Source organism: Ceratotherium simum, chromosome 13 (genome assembly GCF_057802395.1).
Source record: "Ceratotherium simum simum isolate JZ-2026a chromosome 13, ASM5780239v1, whole genome shotgun sequence".
Classification (NCBI taxonomy): Eukaryota; Metazoa; Chordata; class Mammalia; order Perissodactyla; family Rhinocerotidae; genus Ceratotherium; species Ceratotherium simum.
This window is the reverse complement of record NC_141912.1, coordinates 2,149,695-2,168,864: the sequence shown is the minus strand read 5'-3', so window position 1 is coordinate 2,168,864 and position 19,170 is coordinate 2,149,695. Positions and strand designations below refer to the sequence as shown.

The 19,170-nt window shown below is 33.6% G+C and overlaps 1 protein-coding gene across 2 annotated transcripts in view; it reads left to right on the top strand.

Moving 5' to 3' along the window:
• GMDS (GDP-mannose 4,6-dehydratase) overlaps window positions 1–19,170 on the top strand; it is a 619,043-nt gene that overhangs the window by 139,112 nt on the left and 460,761 nt on the right. The window lies entirely within an intron of this gene.

Here is a 19,170-nt window from a genome sequence, read left to right as displayed (position 1 = left end):
ATAAAATCAGTTCTTTATGCAGTATTGCCATGAATCTACAAATACACGTTTTACATGTATTCAAATATTTTGTATTTTGCAGTAAAGTCTTTTTAATTTTGTTATTCATTTTTTCGTGTTTCATTATGTCCTTTTAAATTAATGTCCCTCTTTATTTTTCATGATTTTATCTTTTACACCAAAATTGCCTTACAGCAATTAGTTAGGTGGTGAAAATGCTTGTGGCAAAAGTTCCTAGAACCCTTAATATCAATTTCTAGATGTATTTATAAACACAAATAGTAAACAAATAGTAAGTCAGTGAAGGTACTGTGAGTGAAACTTTTCTTTTTTTTTGGACTTTTAATGATGAACAGGAAACTTTTTGGATTCCCAATTAGATTAGAATATGTAATTTGCATAAATTAAGATGTAGACATAAATAATACCTTGTTTAATATCACAGTTAGGTGTGTCTGTCCCCCTCCCCACAAAAAAACTTGTGTGTAATTTTAAGAATTTAAACTCAACTGCTCTTTTAAAACACTTAATAGAGCTTGTATGAAATATGATTCCTACTTTATTCTTTTAGTACAAGTGGAGTTTATAAAATTCTCCTTGTTAAAGTTGATCCTTAAAGTTGGTATAGTAAGAGAAAATGAAACTTTTTCTATTTCAAAGAAATGTAGTACATAAAGTCTTTTAAAATAATTTCTTCTGCAAGTCATTAATTGGATACCTTACCAGTGCCAGCAAGAAATAAATTATAAAAAAATTGCTTTTAGATTTCCATTTTTTGAAAAGTGTGTGGTATCAAGGATTAATAGGTTTCATTATGTTATTCCTTTTAGTAATATTCATATAATGTGTACATTGTGTTTAGGGATGTTAATAAAAAAGTCATCCATGGTGAATTTAAATTTGCTTTGTTTAATGCCTAAAGGCTTGGTTTGGCTTGTTAATTTATGTTAGGTTTGTCGTTAGAATAACTTAGACCAAGAATTCCTTAGAAATGTTGAATTTTAAATGACGAGCTCAACTTGTATATGGTATATAGATGATTAAAATGAAAGGTTCACCGGATGACAGACATTGTGTTGATAACAATTATGCAGTTATAAATGGCAAATTGGTAGAGGAGAGGCAGCCAGTGTGGGCTTTTCATTTTGTTTGGTCTATAAGGTAAAACTTTTTCCTGAGTCCCCTGTCCGCTCCCACTCCCATACATTTTATTGGTGCTAGATTTTTTTTTTACCAGTAAGAAGTCTTTTAGAAATCAGTAGTATTGACAAAATAAACCTTTGAGGAGCATTCTTGAGGACTGTTATCACACATCATTAGTCCTGATTGGAAATATCAATCTTTACCTTTACTGTGTGGATTAATTATTAAATGGTTCAGTAAAGTTTGTTTGTTTTGCTTAAGGTTTCCATATGGCTCACAGTGGAGTGTTTTTCTGGTTGGTTGGTTTGACGCTGACATTTGTCAGGACAGGTCAGAGTCAGCATGGGCAGTACTAAGGAGAGGTTGAGGGCCTCTCTAGTGTTCTGATACATTTCCCCGTCTTCCCTAGAAAGGAAGCATTTGAGTGTTTGACAGAGATTAGTTGATTATTACATCACAATATTTGAGTTATTGGTAGTTTAAATAATCTGAGTAAATACTTTAAATTTACTTTATATTAAATATTATGAAAGTGTTTTGGCTTAGTGATCATTTCATCATATCATTTGGCAAGATATTTAGATTGCAATTTTGTAAAAATTGGTTCATTTTGTTGTAATTATTTAAGTGACTTAAAACTTCCATTTTTCTTGTTACCTTTTTTTTTTCAATCATAGCTCTGTAGAAGTTGCCATATTAGGTAAAATTTATCAACAGCAATAATGAAAAAAACTGTTGGTTTTGGTTTATGTTAAATAATACACCTTCAGTACTTTTTCAGTTGTAGAAAGTTGCTTCACAGAGAAATAAACAGAAATTCCTGGTAAGCTTCTGCATTTTTGTGTGGAAGCAAATTATTCCTGAAGCTTCCCTTGTCATCTGTCTAGATTAAGGGCATGATTCTTTTTGGAATGGGAAAAGTTTCTGGTGCATGGAAGTGTGTTCTGCTCTTTTATACACATAGATGGCAGCAGAGTGTTACAGAGAGCGGAAGTCAACCTTGTAGTTATAATGAAAGATGAGTGACAGTATAAACTGACTTCTGTCAGTGTAGCTGCCTGTGTCCTGTAGTTAAACATAAAATAAGAAAGAAAGCCACTGTAGATAACACAAGAGTAAAGGAGAATGAAGAAAGCTAGGAGAAGCTATAATACACTGAATTTCTGGACAAATCCCAGGTGGGAAAGCTTAATCTTTTAAGGTATGTCATCCACTCCTGTAAGATGATAGAAATCAGCTAAGATAATATGCATGTCAAAATAAAGAGACAGCGAAGGGCTGGGGGCGGCAGGGTAAGAGGGAAGTGGAAGAGAATCCATGCACAAGTTGCAGCGGCAAGTAATGGCCTGCTGCCTGCGGTGCTGTCGAGTTTGGCCTGCATGACTCCCTCTGAGTTAAGCAAGTTACAAAGAGGAAATGTCAGTCCACGAATCAGGCAAACATTCCATGGGAACGTTTGCTCAAATGTCAGCATTTTAGAAAATAGAACTGCAGTCTATTATGGTCTGGTGCCCACGTTGGATTTACTGTTAAACACACAAGTACAAATATATTTCTTTAGAATGCGTTTGCAATTAATAAGTCTTTTTATGTCTTAATTAGCGTTCCTAAATAATGACATAATCACTATAAAGGATGACAGTCATCATAATGAATATTTAATATGTGTCTGCTTCTGAGGACCTTTCTGTGGCTTCCCACAAATTTCCAAGATAATTTTCAAGTTTTAGAATAATTCAAATTCTTGGCAAAATCACAGTCATGAGGATCTAATGAAGTAAAATCGTATTTATTGGAAACCTGAGATATGGAAGTGAGTTATAAAAAAGCAATTTGTAACATGTCCTGAACTATCGAATCATGTCAGTATCTTACTACTTATAAACATAATAAGGACTCTTTAATGCCTCTAAAGTAATGGTAATGTTGTTCAGGAATACATTTGCCCTACCCTTTAGTTTTTTTCTGATCTACTCTCATGCAGTTTAGTACCACAGATTAATCTCTGTGTCACAAAATTGATTCTAAAGGTGTGTATAACAACTTGCTCAAATGCAATGTCTGGCAAGTCTCTCTTGTGACAGCAACTTATTTCTCACATAATTATTTTTTTAGTAAATTTGATATCTTAACAACCCCTTTCCCTCATTTCTGGGTTCAAAAAATAACACTTAATATAATTTATTTCTCATACTTAATAAAGGCTTACTTGAGAGTATTGCCGTTCACTCTCTAGCTGCGTCAAGCAAGTGAGGTTAGGAGGGAATGTGGTTTGCCAGGGTGTGCGGTGGTTTCCAGCCCCATTTGCTGTGCACTGTAATGGGCCTCAATGTTGTTTTAATGAAGCATAAAACATATTCTGGCTGCTGCTTGTTACTTATTAGTGATTAAATGGTTATACTCTGTCACTATCAGTAGAAAAAGAAGATATACACATAGATGTATATGTTCTGTTTTTCTCTTTTTAACAATCTGTTGTGTTAACTTCAATTTGTATGCACAGATAGGTCTATGTAACTCTAATTTTTTTAGTAGTGTGGGCTGTGTAAACACAACTAAGAAAAATTTGAACTAATTAAAATTCAAGTTTGATTCTAAATATGTCATTGTTTTATAATTTTGTGGGTTTCAATTTAATTAATTAAATGGAATTTTATAAGACGGACTTGCACCATCATACAATTCTTAAAACCAAAGTCTAAGATGTTCAAATTAGTCACATTATGTATAAATTTGTTTATAAATCATTATCAAAATATCAAATATACTTGTTTTAGATTTAGATATAAATATATATAATTTGTTTCAGATTAACATATGCTGTTTGAAAACAACTTTTAACCAGAATATAATATGTTTTGCAGGTGACAGCATACTTTTTCTTTTACACTTTTTTGTCCCTCTTTGTCAGTCATTAGATTTAGACTATGTGCTTTTTCTTAATGGTATAGTTCCGTGCAGATTATTTATGTGACTTTTTCACTGCCGTAGTTTTCATAACAAGGACACTATTGCAACACCGTTTCCTTCAACTATTTGGTTTCAAAGAATCATGTCTAAATTAGGCAAATGTTACAGAAGAACATTGTTTTAAAACTTTTTTTTACCTAATATATTAGTTTTCTTAATATAACCGCTGGCACATCAATTTTCTTTGATAAAATGTTGTAAATATTTTACATAAATAATTGTGTTGAATAATTAAAGTTTTTTCAATTTGCTTATAACCTTTTAAATGGATTTTAGAAAGCATGCACTTTATAATTTTTGATGCACTTTTTAAACTAGAAAAACAGACTATGTGAGTTATAGAGGTCTTTCAAACTTTTATTGGCATCTTATAACCAACTGTAGTTTGTGATGGCTTTACATTTGTAAAATGACTAAATCGTACAAAATCTTAGATATTTGAAAATTTCCACTATAATATAAAGATAGCTTATGTCATTCTTGTCTTGAGTAGTTCTTTTTCTTATTTGTATTAACTTGCATGTAATTAAGTAGCATTCCAGTTGATCAATAAGATAGAGTGTACTCTGTTGTTTGGAATTGTTGTTTGGAACTGTCAAAATATTTGTGCTTGTAATTCTTAGCTCTTTTTTCTTATTATGCCCAAATTGTGTTTCTTAAAAAATCTGATAAAAAATATTTTAAAATATATAAAAATTTTAAAAATATTTAAATTGATAGATGAGCGAGACTATAATCCCAAAACATATTTTCTCATGTGACTGTTGTTTTTCATGAAGTATTAATAATCAGTGGAAAAGTTAATGTCCTGAAGTCCAATTTTGGCCCCCAATTTATTCTGTTAAAAATTCTTTTTTCTTTTTTATAGACTGTATCTTTATTTTTGGATTGAACCCTTACGTTCATAAATGTATTTTGTATAGTTTGTATTCTTTGAGGGATGATTTCACATAGATTTGATACTCTCATTTTGTGGGAGATTCTTTTATATCTCTAGTTCCCTCTCTCTCTCTCTCTGCTTCTTTCTCTCTCGGTTTCTTCTTGAGGATTTCACTTATCAAGTTGAACATCTTTTATGATGATGAGTCTTGGTGGTGCAACTTTATTGGCATAGGATCCAGAGAGTAACCCATAAAACACAGTTACAAAACAAAGTGTGAAATATTAGCTTGTAATTTTTTCTTTTGGCAAGCTTTATTAAATTTTTTTTTCTTTTTTTCTACATTTTCTGCCATGCTAATTCTGAAAGAATTTATAGATATGGCATCTGGGAAAAGATGTATTTTAACTGACAACATTAATATCCCAGTTACACAGTTGCAAGACAGTAAAAATTTGTTCTTTATAATGTATAAATTACATTTAATATTTTCAGTAAAAACTTTTTAGTAAAATTTTGACATTTGAACCACTGTCACATTTTTTAAAAAAGAAATCTCAATGTTAGCTCATATGCTCATGAAATATTTAATAGAAATATTGCAGATTAATTTTATCTTCTTTCATAATAAAACAGGTTTACAAAGAGTTTTGACTCATCTTACCCATTTTCTTGTATTCTTAAAGAAAATACTAATACAATTGAAAACTGTTAGTGAAATCAATTCTTTGGATAAGAATTACATTTCTATGTGGTAAAACAACAACAGCAAAGTTTAGAGATTTAATGCTTGCCGTTTCTTTTCAGGGGCATTTCATTTTCTCCACTGTAATAATCTTGATTCCAGATGTTAGCACATGACATTCGTGTGGTGTTCCAATCACGTTTGTTTGAGATTTTTAACAAAATACTAGCTCTGTGACCTGATGCTATGTGTACTATCTTGATTTCTCAGTTATTTAGATTTTGTCGCTATCATTTACTTTTTATTTGCAGTCTTCCATCTGTATTAGTTAATCTAAAGGCATATGTTTGTTGCCACATATCAACTCCCTTACTGAATAATTTGCGTTTTTATATGAATAAATTGTATTGTGACTTCAGACCTTTATGAATAGAGCTTCATAAAATTAAATGAAATAGTTTGTTGCACATACAGATATCTTAATGAAACATCACTATAATGATGAAAATATTGATTGTTGGAACATTTAAAACATTAAGAAAACATACTTAAACGTGGTTAGCTTCTGAAAATTCATAAGTTGTTTAATCTCAAAAATTGGTAATAAATCTAAAAAATAACTATATGGTTGACACATGAACTAAGGATTTCACTATATTGACAATTTGTATATATATTTTTATTTAACCCAGTTTTAAGTATATAATTATTCTATGATTTAAGCCTTATTTACCTTATATCTGTGATCGCTGTGTTGAAATGTAAAACATTTTGAATTATATTCAGGGTATTTTTTCTGTATGAGGAGAAATAAAAAGAATTAGACTTGTCAGAGTCTTTTTAGTCATGTAAAGCAAAACTTCTGAAAAAAACATGTAACTTCTCTGGGCCTCAATTTCCTCATCTGTAAAATGGGGTGTGAGACTTTGGGAAGTAGGAAAGAGTTAGGTTATATGCTCTCAAAAATCCCTCTCAACCCTAAAATTCTGTTTATATGATTTGTTTTTGCAGTGGTATTATGCTTATCAATGTAAATTATGTCTTGTCTAATGTAAACATAAGTGTTAATAAAAACTAAGGATGAAAAATTCAAACAATCTCTTTTGAAAACTATACTTTTTGGGAAGAATCAATTGACAGATTTTTGTATGTAATGGTTTTGTCAAGAAATATTTGAAATCTTCATTTAATATAAGTTTATACCTTTTAGAAAATTTAGTACAGAATAGTGGAAACTCTAGGATGGAAAAAGCATGGTACTCCATTTTGTCAGAAAGCACAGACTAGCACTGATTGCTCCATAGGCCGTCCATCACACTTTGACCGTGGAAATATCTTATCTAGAGAAAAGTAGTGTGTGAGTATTTTCAGTAAAATAGAAATTGGAATGAATTAAATAAGTTGGTTTTCTGAATAGTACATGCTAGTTTTTCTTAAATGTAAATATATATATATCGTAAGTTGATTCTGAGACATGTAAATAAATTTAGGTGCAGTGTTAATTTGTTTCTACATTTTGCTGGTTATGTCTGTATTTCTTAGAATTTATAGATAATTGCAGTAGAATCTGTTGTGCCCCAGATTTTTAAATCAGGGTAAAACAAACAAACAAATAAACCTATTTTTGTGCCCTAAATATATTGAAGAAGCAGTTTGTGGTTATGGAAACTAAGAGTCTAGATATTTGTAAGTAAATTTCATTAAAGTACAACTTTCCATAAATTTCTATTTAATGAATTGTTATTGCTTTTGGGGGGGGATGCAGGAGGGGTTTGTTTGGAGAAGTAGTTAAGTTTAAAGTGTGTGTTTGATTTATAGGATAATAGAGTTTGTCACTTATTATTGGCGTCTCTACTAAATGTATGCTAAATGGGAGTTTATAATTCAAAATGTGGTTAAATAAAGACAATAATTTTAGAAAGCAAAACGTGAAAGTTTAAATAATGTATCTTTAAAAGATAACACTGTAATTTCACTAGCATAGCCCAAATTCATCATCTAGCAGAAAAAAAACAAAAGTTTTAATTTCCAAATTATATACTTTTTATTTGAATATGGAATTGCTGTTTATTCCTAGGGGTTATAAAAGTCAGAGAAAAATACTACATACTGATAAAAGCATGTATTTTCCTCTTAGCTATCAGTGTGTTTAAATATTGTATTCCCAAGTGAAAGATTCCAACATTATAACTAGCATAGATTCAGTTATTTTTGTCATCCAGATTCCTTTTCCATTTAGTGGCATTTCATGCATTCAAGGTGACAAACTTGTTTTTATGTTGTTTTTTTAAGCTTATTATCAGTCTTATTTTTACCCCAATTAGGGCATTCCTAAAATATTTACTGTGAACTTTTTATAAGTTTCCTTATGTGATGTATAGAAATCTTAGAAGTTTTGTGCAGGGATTGCTCTAAGTGTAACTCAAATAATCACGTGAAAATTAGATTTTTTTCCCCACCTTCCTTCTATGTAATTGCCGTAAAGATTTAAGAATTTGTTTCTAAATGAAATTATAAATTACATACGAATTCTTAGATTGGTCTTTGTCTTTTGCTATCTATAATAAAATCTTAAAAATTTTCAAATAGATGACTTTCTTTGTGACTAAATTTTCATTATTTGAACAGCAGTTATACAAGTAACTTTTGCATAATTTTCAAAATATCCTAACATTTGTTTTTACTAAAATAAGGAAATATTTACTCAGCTTTATACTGTATTTTCTCATGCTTTTGGTAGCTTATTGAAGTTTTCTTTTTTTAAGCTGTGGTACTAAATTTAGAAAATACCTGAAAATTAATTATAGACTGTAATTAATGGCAACAATTTATTTGACATTACTTTTGTTGTCACTATCTTAACCATGTAGACTGGTGACCACCTTTTTATAACTGGAAGATCCTAGTCTAATTCCTTCATTTTACATATAAGATAACTGAATCTTAAAGAAATTAATGTCCTTGCCTTGGGTTGCCCTAGGTCAAACAGCTAGGTTATGTGGGGCAGGACTAGGACTAGAATTAAGGCTTTCTTACTCTTTGTTCAGAGCTAAATCTTCTCTACCCATTACCTCTCACTTGCTTTGTCAAAGTATGACACGGATGGATTGCTTGGAATTCTTTCAAAGCCTTTCCTGTGTAATAATGATGGCAAAGATTTCAAGCATTTGTCAGGGGCCACTAATACATGTTGTGACAGCAGTTTAAGGGGGGAAACGGTGGATTTATTACTAATAAAACATTAAAACTCTTACATTTAAAGCCAAACATAATTTACATTCGGTTTCACCCCTCATTGCTCTACCTGTCTATTTTTGATGTAAACTACCACCCTCTTTCTCTTCCCTGCTGCATCCATGCTCCTCCTAGCCGTCTCCCACACTGCCACCCCCTGCAGTAGATAGGTGGTAAATGCCTGGAGTTGTTGAAGGGCTTTGACTAGAACCATCTGTTTTGCTCTCTCTCAAAAACAATAGACCAGGCGTTATTCCATGGGATGGGGTGGGGTGGGGTAGGGGGCTGGGTTATATATACACTTAGCTATAGTAATATATAAAAATACAACATTTTCAGATTCCGAAAATCCAATGATCTGTAACAGCCTCTTTTGGACTCCTGGGTATTCTTGCAATTCTTTTGTTTACTTATTACCTGGAACTTGCAAACTTGTGTGGTTTAGTTTTCCTTTTCCTTTCAAACAGCATTATTTTCTTTGTACAGCATGGTAACATTAAGATGAAACCTGTTAAATAGATTCTCATTGTCTATCAATATATACATATTATGTTTCTGTCTTTAGTAACTGTCTTTAAAAAAGACAAAAAACTTATTCTTGAACTCTTAAATATATGGAAATTTTAAAATATAAAACTGGCAATCACTAATTTCAGTGGTCTCTAGATGTGTATACATACATAACTAAAATATAGAGTTAATGCTGGCTTTTTATGGTATGTGTTCATTGTGACTTGATTGGGATTTTAATGAGATAACTGTACTTTAGAACTGTTTCCCATCTGTTTGAATTGGGAACCTCCCTGTTTGACCCAGGTCAAATAGGTTTTTACTGTTCCCAGGCTGGTGAGAATTATTTTTTCCCCTTGCTTTTGATTAGTTCTAGAATTATTAAGCAATATGTAAACTTCACAGCTAGAGAACCTATTGAAATATTTTTTAGCGCTAACCATAACATTGCTCTTAATGATTTTGAATTGCTCTTGACCTAGTAAAGGCTGTTACCCAACTTGTCATTTTCCTTAAAATGGCAAACCACTGATATACTGGTTTCTACCACATGAGTTAACCTTAAGATTTTTATTTCTGAAATGGACACAGTCAATGTTTCCCTTATTGGGTTGAGCTTAAACTGTGCTCAAGTTTACAAGTGTGTTGTGTTTTCTTAAAACATAAGCAAATTCTAGTAATAAAAGAAAAATGAGTATATGTATTTTTTTGAAATCATAAAATATATTTTATTTCTCTGTACAGATATTATATTACTTCAAGACCACCTGGTTTATAAACCTTAATTTAGAAAACAAATTAGGATTATCTTTTTTAACTATAAAATTAATATTTACTCTAATAAAATAATTCATTTTGGGGTTCTTTTTAATAAACTTTCTGTGTCACTTTACTAAATATTAAAATCTATCCTTTTATTCTGTAAATTAGAGGACAATTATATAATATCATAGCTGTATCTCTGATTAATAATAGGGTTGAACTCTCTTTATATGGTTGTTAGATATTCTGGTGTTTCTTTCTGTCAAACGCCTTTTACTTTGCTTTGTCCATTCAGTTCTACCATTTTTATTACTGATTTGTAGGAATTCCTATAAATCTTTTATGTTATATGTGTTGGAAATACATTCTTTTAGTTTGTCAGTTCTATGCTTTGTGGTGTCCTTCACTAAATGTAAATCTTAAATTTTTTTTGAGATCAAACCTCGTTTTTTGGGGTACTTTATGTGATTTGTTTGAGAAATCCTCTTTTGGATGGCATACTTTCTCTAGTAAGTTCCACAATTGCTGGGAATCTTTCAGCTTCTTTAAAAGTTGTTACCCAGTACATTAGGTATATTGTTGAAAGAATTCGTACACTACATTGGGTTAAACCAAATGACTTCCAAGGTTCCTTCCAACTCTACAATTTTAAGATTTCATTCTATTACAGATGGATTAAAAATAAAGGTCTTATGTAGTATAAAATATGTACCAAATTTGCAAGAAACACATTGTATTTCATTGAATCTAAGACACTGCTGATTTTCAGATGCATTATTTTATGTACCATTAGAAAAGGATAAGCTTTTCTAATTAAACTATGACATAATTCTTTCTTACCACTTAAATTTTTTTCTTTTATACTTATTGAAAAGCTCATTTAGATTTATTGAGACATAGATTTGTATTGTATTTTACTCTTATGCACATATCAAAAACGAAATATAAGTGAAATAAATTGGTTACTATGCAAGAAAATATGGACTTGTAGACATTCCATATTGTGACAAACATCTCCTTAACTTAATGCCAAATTTGTGTCCCACTGTGTCCCGCTTTGGTTCCTTTGTATGTACAATACCTTTTTCTTTTAATACTAAATGATAGTGTAATTAAAGGCAAGGTGTGTAATATCCGCAATGCACACTATTTAACTGGGGTAATAACAGCATGAACAGCAATGACCACCTGTGCACATGTTCAGGCATTGACAACTACAGCATGACCGCCACCTGGCTGACCGCAACTGTGTAATGCCATCGATTGTAAGATGCAGTCTGATTTTAGAGATATTAAAATGTGAAAAAATGTCCTCTGTAGAATGTGTGACATTCTATGCTATGTTGTAAAGCGAGCTGCATGTGTTTAGTGCTTTGAGGGAGTGTGCCATCTGTTCTGCAGTTTCCAGATTACCAGAGGAAATAACCATTTGTCTTTTTGTGTGTGTGTGTGTGTTTGTGTGAGATGAGCCCTGTGCTAACATCTGCCAATCCTCCTCTTTTTTTGCTGAGGAAGACTGGCCCTGGGCTAACATCCATGCGTATCTTCCTCCACTTTATATGGCACGCTGCCATAGCATGGCTTGCCAAGCAGTGCATCGGTGCGCACCCGGGATCCGGGCGAACCCCGGGCCGCCGCAGCGGAGCGCGCGCACTTAACCGCTTGCGCCACCGGGCTGGCCCCCATTTATCTTATTTTTAATGAGAAAATTCTGTATAGAATTCTGTTTTATTTTCAATGTTGGTATAGTTGTGGTCCCTGTACATACCTTAGCTGGATTAACAAATTATGGAATCTATCAACTGGAAGAGATTTCACAGGTAGTGTATTCTTATCTTTTAGGTGGTGCAGGAATCTTTTCTATAGCTCCCTCTCTGACTATGTATGAGCTCATTTATGCTTTTATCTGAACACTCTCAGTCATGGAGCTGACTGCCCTTCACCAGCAGCCTGCTCTGTGCTTTCCTGTCAGCAAGTTCTCTATATTAAACCCAAATCCGCTTCTGTCTGATCTCTGTGCCGTTGGTTCTAGCTCTCCTCAACCTCTAAACTACACCAAAGTGTCTAGCCCTCTTTTTATATTACTTCCACTTAAAATTTTGGATATAGCCTTAAGTCTGCCTTTTTTCCTCTGAGTGTTTAGTTTATTAGTGTATCTTACAGAATGTGAGTTTAGTAAAGTATATGGCACTCCAGGGCTGCCATCTTCTCTTTTCGTGTGGTCTAGAATCATAGTTGCTTAACTGGCAGTCACACCATGCTGTTGAATGACAATTAAAATGCCTGAGTTTTTTTTTGTGTGTGTGAGGAAGGTCGGCCCTGAGCTAACATCTGCCAATCCTCCTCTTTTTGCTAAGGAAGACCAGCCCTGGGCTAACATCCGTGCCCGTCTTCCTCCACTTTATATGGGACGCCACCACAGCATGGCTTGAGAAGTGATACGTCCGTGCGCACCTGGGATCCAAAGTGGCGAACCCCGGGCCTCCGCAGCGGAGAGTGTGCACTTAACTGCTTGTGCCACTGGGCCGGCCCCTAAAATGCCTGAGTTTTTCTCAGATACTTGGCCCATTAGCTGTGTTTCCCTCTGTCCTGCTTTTTTTTTTTTAAATAATTTTATTTGTTTATTTATTCTCCCAGAGCCCCAGTAGATAGTTGTATGTCATAGCTGCACCTCCTTCTAGTTGCTGTATGTGGGGTGGCCTCAGCATGGCCGGAGAAGCGGTGCGTCGGTGCGTGCCCGGGATCCGAACCCCGGGCCGCCAGCAGCGGAGCGTGTGCACTTAACCGCTAAGCCACGGGGCGGCCCGCCTCTGTCCTGCTTTTATAGATGAATATTTGGACCTAGTGGAGGAAGCACTTCAGATTTATTTTTGTTAAGTTGCCATCTTATAGGTCTGAGTTAAATTCTTCCAATCTGTGGTGATTAAACAGTTAAAAGCTTTATTCTATTATACAGTGTCCAATATAGGTGAAATCATTTCTAGCATTATCATTTTCTAATTTGCTCAGCATGTTTTCTAAGCGTGTGTCCACTTCGCTGACATGTATTAAACAGTACAGACTTCAGCAGAGATCCCTTGTTGCATCCAACAGAACCTTCCCCGTGGATGTATGTTGAGATTGGTCTGTAGCTCCCTTTGGGTGTGGTCATTTAGCCAGTTTGGAGTCTCCTTGTTTTCTCACAAGGGCTGCATTTCATTATCCTGTCTACATGAATATCATGAAGAACTTTATCAAGGTTTGATGATTGTTGGGATTATCACAGGATCGTTTCTTGAGAAATCTATCTTCTACCTTAAGCACTGTTTTCCTGTTATACCGGGTCTTTTAAAAGTTTTTAAATGACATTGTGTTTTTAACTTATGAAAGTAACGTAACATTAGAGCAAATTTGGAAAACCAAAAAAAGTTACCTAAAATATTAACACTGGAGCCTACATTTGGCCGGTTTTTTTTTTTTTTTTTTTTTTCTGTTTTTCTTTCTGGTCTGCTGACTTACATGGAATCATAAAATGCATTCAATTTTGTATCTTTTTTAGAATTAAAATTTTATAAAAACAATTCTTTTGTCTTTTTACAATAAACAGCATTTCAGTGGCTGCATAATCTTACATGAGTCTTTCCATTTGAACAATCATGCAGAATGGTTTTTTTAACTTTACATTTATAATTAAAATGCTTTCTCATGCATTTTTCTTGTTTATTTGAATCCTCTTCCTGACTATCTATAATAGGTACTATTACAGTCATTAACTACTACCTCTAGTTAGGGGATTAGGTTAAATCTTTCCTGACTATGTGAAATACCTTGGACATTACTTTTTAAGACAAATCCATGTTTTTTCTCTTTTTTTTTCCTTATTTTACAAGTTTTTTGGTTTTGTTTATTTGTACTTGTTTTCGAAGTGTTTTCTTTGTCTTCTTTTAAATATGAAAGGATGTTTCATGGTCTTGTAGACCTGTTTTTCTTTTAAAATAAAAATTTCTAAAAACACAACGGGAATGGCATAGGCTAAATATATTTAAACTTAATTCTCAGTCCATTTAGTTACATTTGGAAAGACTGGTCACGTTGGGAATAGAGTTGGTGGTGAGACTTTAGGTTTTCTGCTTTGCCTTACTTTTATAGTTTTGGCATATTTCAATGAGCAGGTTCAAAATATAGCCCAGAAAATAGGATAATGAATAATTTTTGTTCTATAAATTTGTATAATCTGGTGACTATTGGTTTAACACACATACCTCTCTGTATTTTCTGACAGCCTTCCAGTATCTTTTCTTATCCGTTAAACATTCTGCTTTATTTAGAATATCATTTATATTGCCATTAAATTAAAAGTTGTTCCTTTTTCCAGGATGTCTAAAATGCCCAACTTCTACCTGTGGAGTTCTAGATGAGCTTTTTGTTTTTACTGTCAGGAGAAATGCACTGGGTTCTGAGCCTATTTCATTTTAAGGGTATGTTTGTAGTATTTTTTTCTTCCACACTCACTGATAGGGATATCAGTGATGGAACCTCTTCTGTGTTCACTGGTAAGAGGCCTTAAACTTGTCTCTACATTTTCTAGAACTATAGAATATCAGTGTCTTAAAAAGTCATCTAGCCTGACTCTGCATCTGGTATTTGACTGTTATTTGCATTTCAAATCTCATCTGATGGCCTGCCCTGTGGCTTAGAGGTTAGGTGCGCGCGCTCTGCTGCTGGCGGCCCGGATTCGGATCCCGGGCACGCACCGACTCACTGCTTCTCCGGCCATGCTGAGGCCGCGTCCCACGTACAGCGGCTAGAAGGATGTGCAGCTATGGCATGCAGCTATCTGCTGGGGCTTTGGGGGGGAAAAATAAGTAAATAAAAATAAAAAAACAAACAAACAAATCTCATCTGTTGCGTACAACATGACAGGCACTAAAAGTATACAGGCACTACATAGGTGCCAGGAAAATAATAATAATTATGGTAGTCCCTATCTTCTGTTACTACACTTTAGTGTAGGTAAATATTGCATAGGAGAACACAAAAAGTACTGCATGATCTTGATGAGGGAATGGTTATTTCTAAGGATGGGAGGGGTTTGGACGAAAGGGTAGTGTCAGGGGAAATTGTAGAGTAGAAAGGGAGCTACGTTTCAGCTGGAATGATTGAAGCTATATTTTGTGAGGTGGTCAAAGAAGGGAACTGGTTCAGGGAGAATGGCACAAGCTCAGGCATGATTGTGTGATGGTGCATGGGATATTCAGTAAAAATTAATGAGTGTACCTTGAGAGGGGGTTAACTCCACTACTACTACTTGTCATGGCAATCTATTTCACCCTCAGACAATTCTGTTGGAAAATCTCGCTCCCCATAGCTTGTTTTACATCCGTTGTTTGTAGTTTTTTCCTTAGGAATTCATGCAAAACAAGTCCAATTATATTGTTACATTTCTACCCTCTTAATTTGGAAAGGGTTATTATTCCCATGCAGACACCCTTCCCCTCAACTTTAACCCCAACCTTCTCTCCTCATCGGCATACAACCCTATTTCCTGTAGTTTTTCTTTCCATCATGCAGATTCAAGTTCCCATGACTATCTTGATTCTTGTCTGCCTAACGCATCCCATTTGTCTTTGTCCTTCTTAAAGTATAATGCTTGGAATTAAATACTTTGTACTAGGTTGTGGCCTGACTGGTGTGGAAAGAAATAAGACTTTGTCCTAGTGACTAAACTTCTGTTTTTCAGACCAAGATTGTCAAGGCCTTTTTTGGTAACTAGATTCAGCTGTCCCATTGTCCAGTTATATTAAGTGTACTTAAACTGTAGTTGTAGCTCATTATCATTTGATGTGTATGGAGATCCTGATAGTAAGAAAAAAAAAACAAAAACTGGATAGAATTTGAGTACCTAGCAATGGAAAATATAAGAACTAAGTTCAATTCCCCAGAAAATGTTTTAATGTGTTTTGATTGGTTGAACTTGTTAAATGTATGAGGCTATGTATTATACAGCTAATGGTATTTTGGATCTCCTTTTGATATGTGTTGGTTTCACATCCATCCAAACATCTGGTGAAGATATTTCAGACCACGTTGGGTTTTCTATCAGCATATTTTAAAAGTAAGCAATTCCAGCTAAACATTATGAAGTTTTCTATACTATAAACCAAGAAGCAATTTAGTTGGCCACTCAAAAGTGGAATGTAGAATGAAAATGAAATGAGATAAATTCCCTCCAGAGGCAGTCCACATTGTACACCCTAAAGGGATGAATGCTGATATTGTACATAAAGTGTGCTTTTATAAAAGCTTGGAATTTCCAAATATTTATCATGGCAGTGTTTTATACTTAAATCACATAATGAATATAGTGTCATTTTTCCTTTTAGTTCTGTTAGGCTGATAGTTTGAACTAATAAGTGATGAGACCTTGAAACTTCAACTAAATCCTTCTGTGATACTCTAAAGCATATATTCCACGTCAGTTGTGGAAGAGTTGTTCAAGTTATTTTATGCCATTATAAACACAGTAAGAGTTCAAATATTTTAAAATATTTGTTTTAATTTGAACTAATATCTATATAAATCAAAGTACCATTCCAAAAACTTTGGTTTTTATACCACTATAATTAAGCTTGAGAAACAAAGTTTTTTGGTTTTGTTGTTCTGGCTTGTGATTGAAATCCTAGAAAGCAATATAAAACAGGTCATTTTATAAACTTAGGAGTTTTAAAAATCTATTCTTGTTTATTTAGGTTGAATGTTGCTTTGAAAATTTAAGAGATTTGTTGATATTTGGAATGTACATTATTAGGAGTATTTTATATGTATTCGTTGGTTGCTGGCCTAATAAAATAATTTAGTTTTTAGTGGTAAATAACTTTGTTTATAACTATCAATGAATATGTTAATCTCAGTTTTGCAAATACTTATTTTTTTCTAAGTATAGGAATTTCTTATACTTGTTTCCTTCTCATTCCCAGCAGATTTTGAACCAGGTATTTCCTTAGTTTACCACAAGACTTTCTGTGTATAGAGATTTGAATTCATTGTTTTGTTCTAGATCCAGGGATATTGTAGGCTAGATTAATTGGATCAAATCTGCTATTGAAAACAATAAAAAATACAGGATAAAAAATATCTTAAATTTCCTTAAAATAATTGGAGAACAAACAAGATAGTAAGCAATTATCAGGCTAATACTTACGGGAAAGTAGAGGAGATAAGCCACACATTCAGGCTGTTTTAATCCTGAGAGCATTTGCCCATTTGGCAAATTAGAACTTCATTTTGACAGTCTTTTGATGAGAGAGACACATGTCCAAGGGCTACATCATTAGGTTTAGAATGAATTAGATATAAACCCTATCTCCACCTCCAGGGAATTCCACAGGAAAATTGGTTTGGTGCTAAGCAGGGCAGAGTGGAGGGAAATTTCTGAGAAGGTGTAACCACATGTAGGCCGTCAAGCATATTGTAATCCAAAATCACATCACTTGGGTAGTCCAGAAAACTTGAATCCCAGGATTTAGTTTTAGGAGTTCATGAACTTATGGAAACCTTATGTTCCTGACAGAAGCTAACAAAATTCCTCTCTGGAGAAAGTTACCACAAATAAGCCTCACAAATAATTTTACAGAGGCAGTGAGCAGCACATAGTAAAAAATAACCAGGCACTCTAGAAAAAAAGTAATTTCTAATGAAACCTCTCTTCTCTCATCTTCTCTTCTTTCTTCTGTTTCATATATTGCTTCTCTTTTTCTTTCTCTTTCTTTTTTCTCTTTCTTGCTATCTCCTCTCCGTTCTTCAGTTTTGTAGCAGCTTAGAATATTTTCACAGAAAATCTTTCTTTGTTTTGTAGACTCTAGAAGCATTAGTTTTTCATTTCTGATCCTATTGCTCTGGTTAAGTCCTTCCTCACCATCTCACAAACAGGTTGTTTTTAGAGCCTTCTAGTTGACCTTAATTTCATTTTTTCTTCCCAAATTCAATAGTAAATCAGGTTCAGGCTAATTAAGTCCCTTCTCATAATCCTTTAGTAGTTTCTCCATGAAAATTCCATTTGATTTCCCTGTGGTCTGGCCACAGCTAAACCTTCCTTCATTATATGAAGGTAGGGGTGAGGTATTGGGAACTGGGAAATGATTGAGAGCCATTTATTCATATGATTCATTTCCATACTAGATTACCAACCTATAAGCTCTTTGAAGAATGAGAGTTCTTTTAATTTGTTTTAGTATTGGCACCAGCTGTTCATATAGCAATTTACACATAATAGTTGTCCAATAAACGTTCACTGAGTGAATTAACTAAGAGAAAGCAGATAACTTTGCTGAAAGAAAGCATGAGTTATTAGGCAGGTCAAGGTTGGTGGTAGGAACACTACATTCACTGGTGCTTTATGGTTTGCAGAACATTTCTTCATGTATTATCAATCTCCTTTTATCTTTATGCCAACCTTATGATACAGGCAAAGCAGATTCCTATTATTGCCATTTTACAGGCAAGTTAACTTCTAGCCAGCCTTTCTTTTTGCAAATAAGTCACTTAGTTCACTTCCAGAAGCATTAACTAAAGACTTAACCATATCCCACACACTCTGCTCTTGACTACATTGTTTTTTTCCTCCTGATCTTGACTGCTTTTTTTTTGTCCTGGTCCCTGCTAATTTAGCCTCTGATCACTAATTTAGCCTTGTACTCTTGGGAAGATACTTGACCTTTTTCTTCTATAGCATTCTGATTTGTAAAATTAATGCTGCACATCATAGTGTTTTATTATAACTTTTTCTCATTTTGACCTTCTTTTTAACCAGCTGTCTTTCCTCCACTCCAGTGTATGAATAGATTATATACTTTGCAGACAAGTAAAGTAGATAAACCTTGAATTAATTGTTAAGTCCAAAGCTCCTTTTTCAGCTCTTGTGGGGTTAGGAAAAACAAAGACCTTACTTGTGTAAAATGAAATATGTCAACAGAGTATGTTACAATAATGCCAATAAGAATCTTAGAAC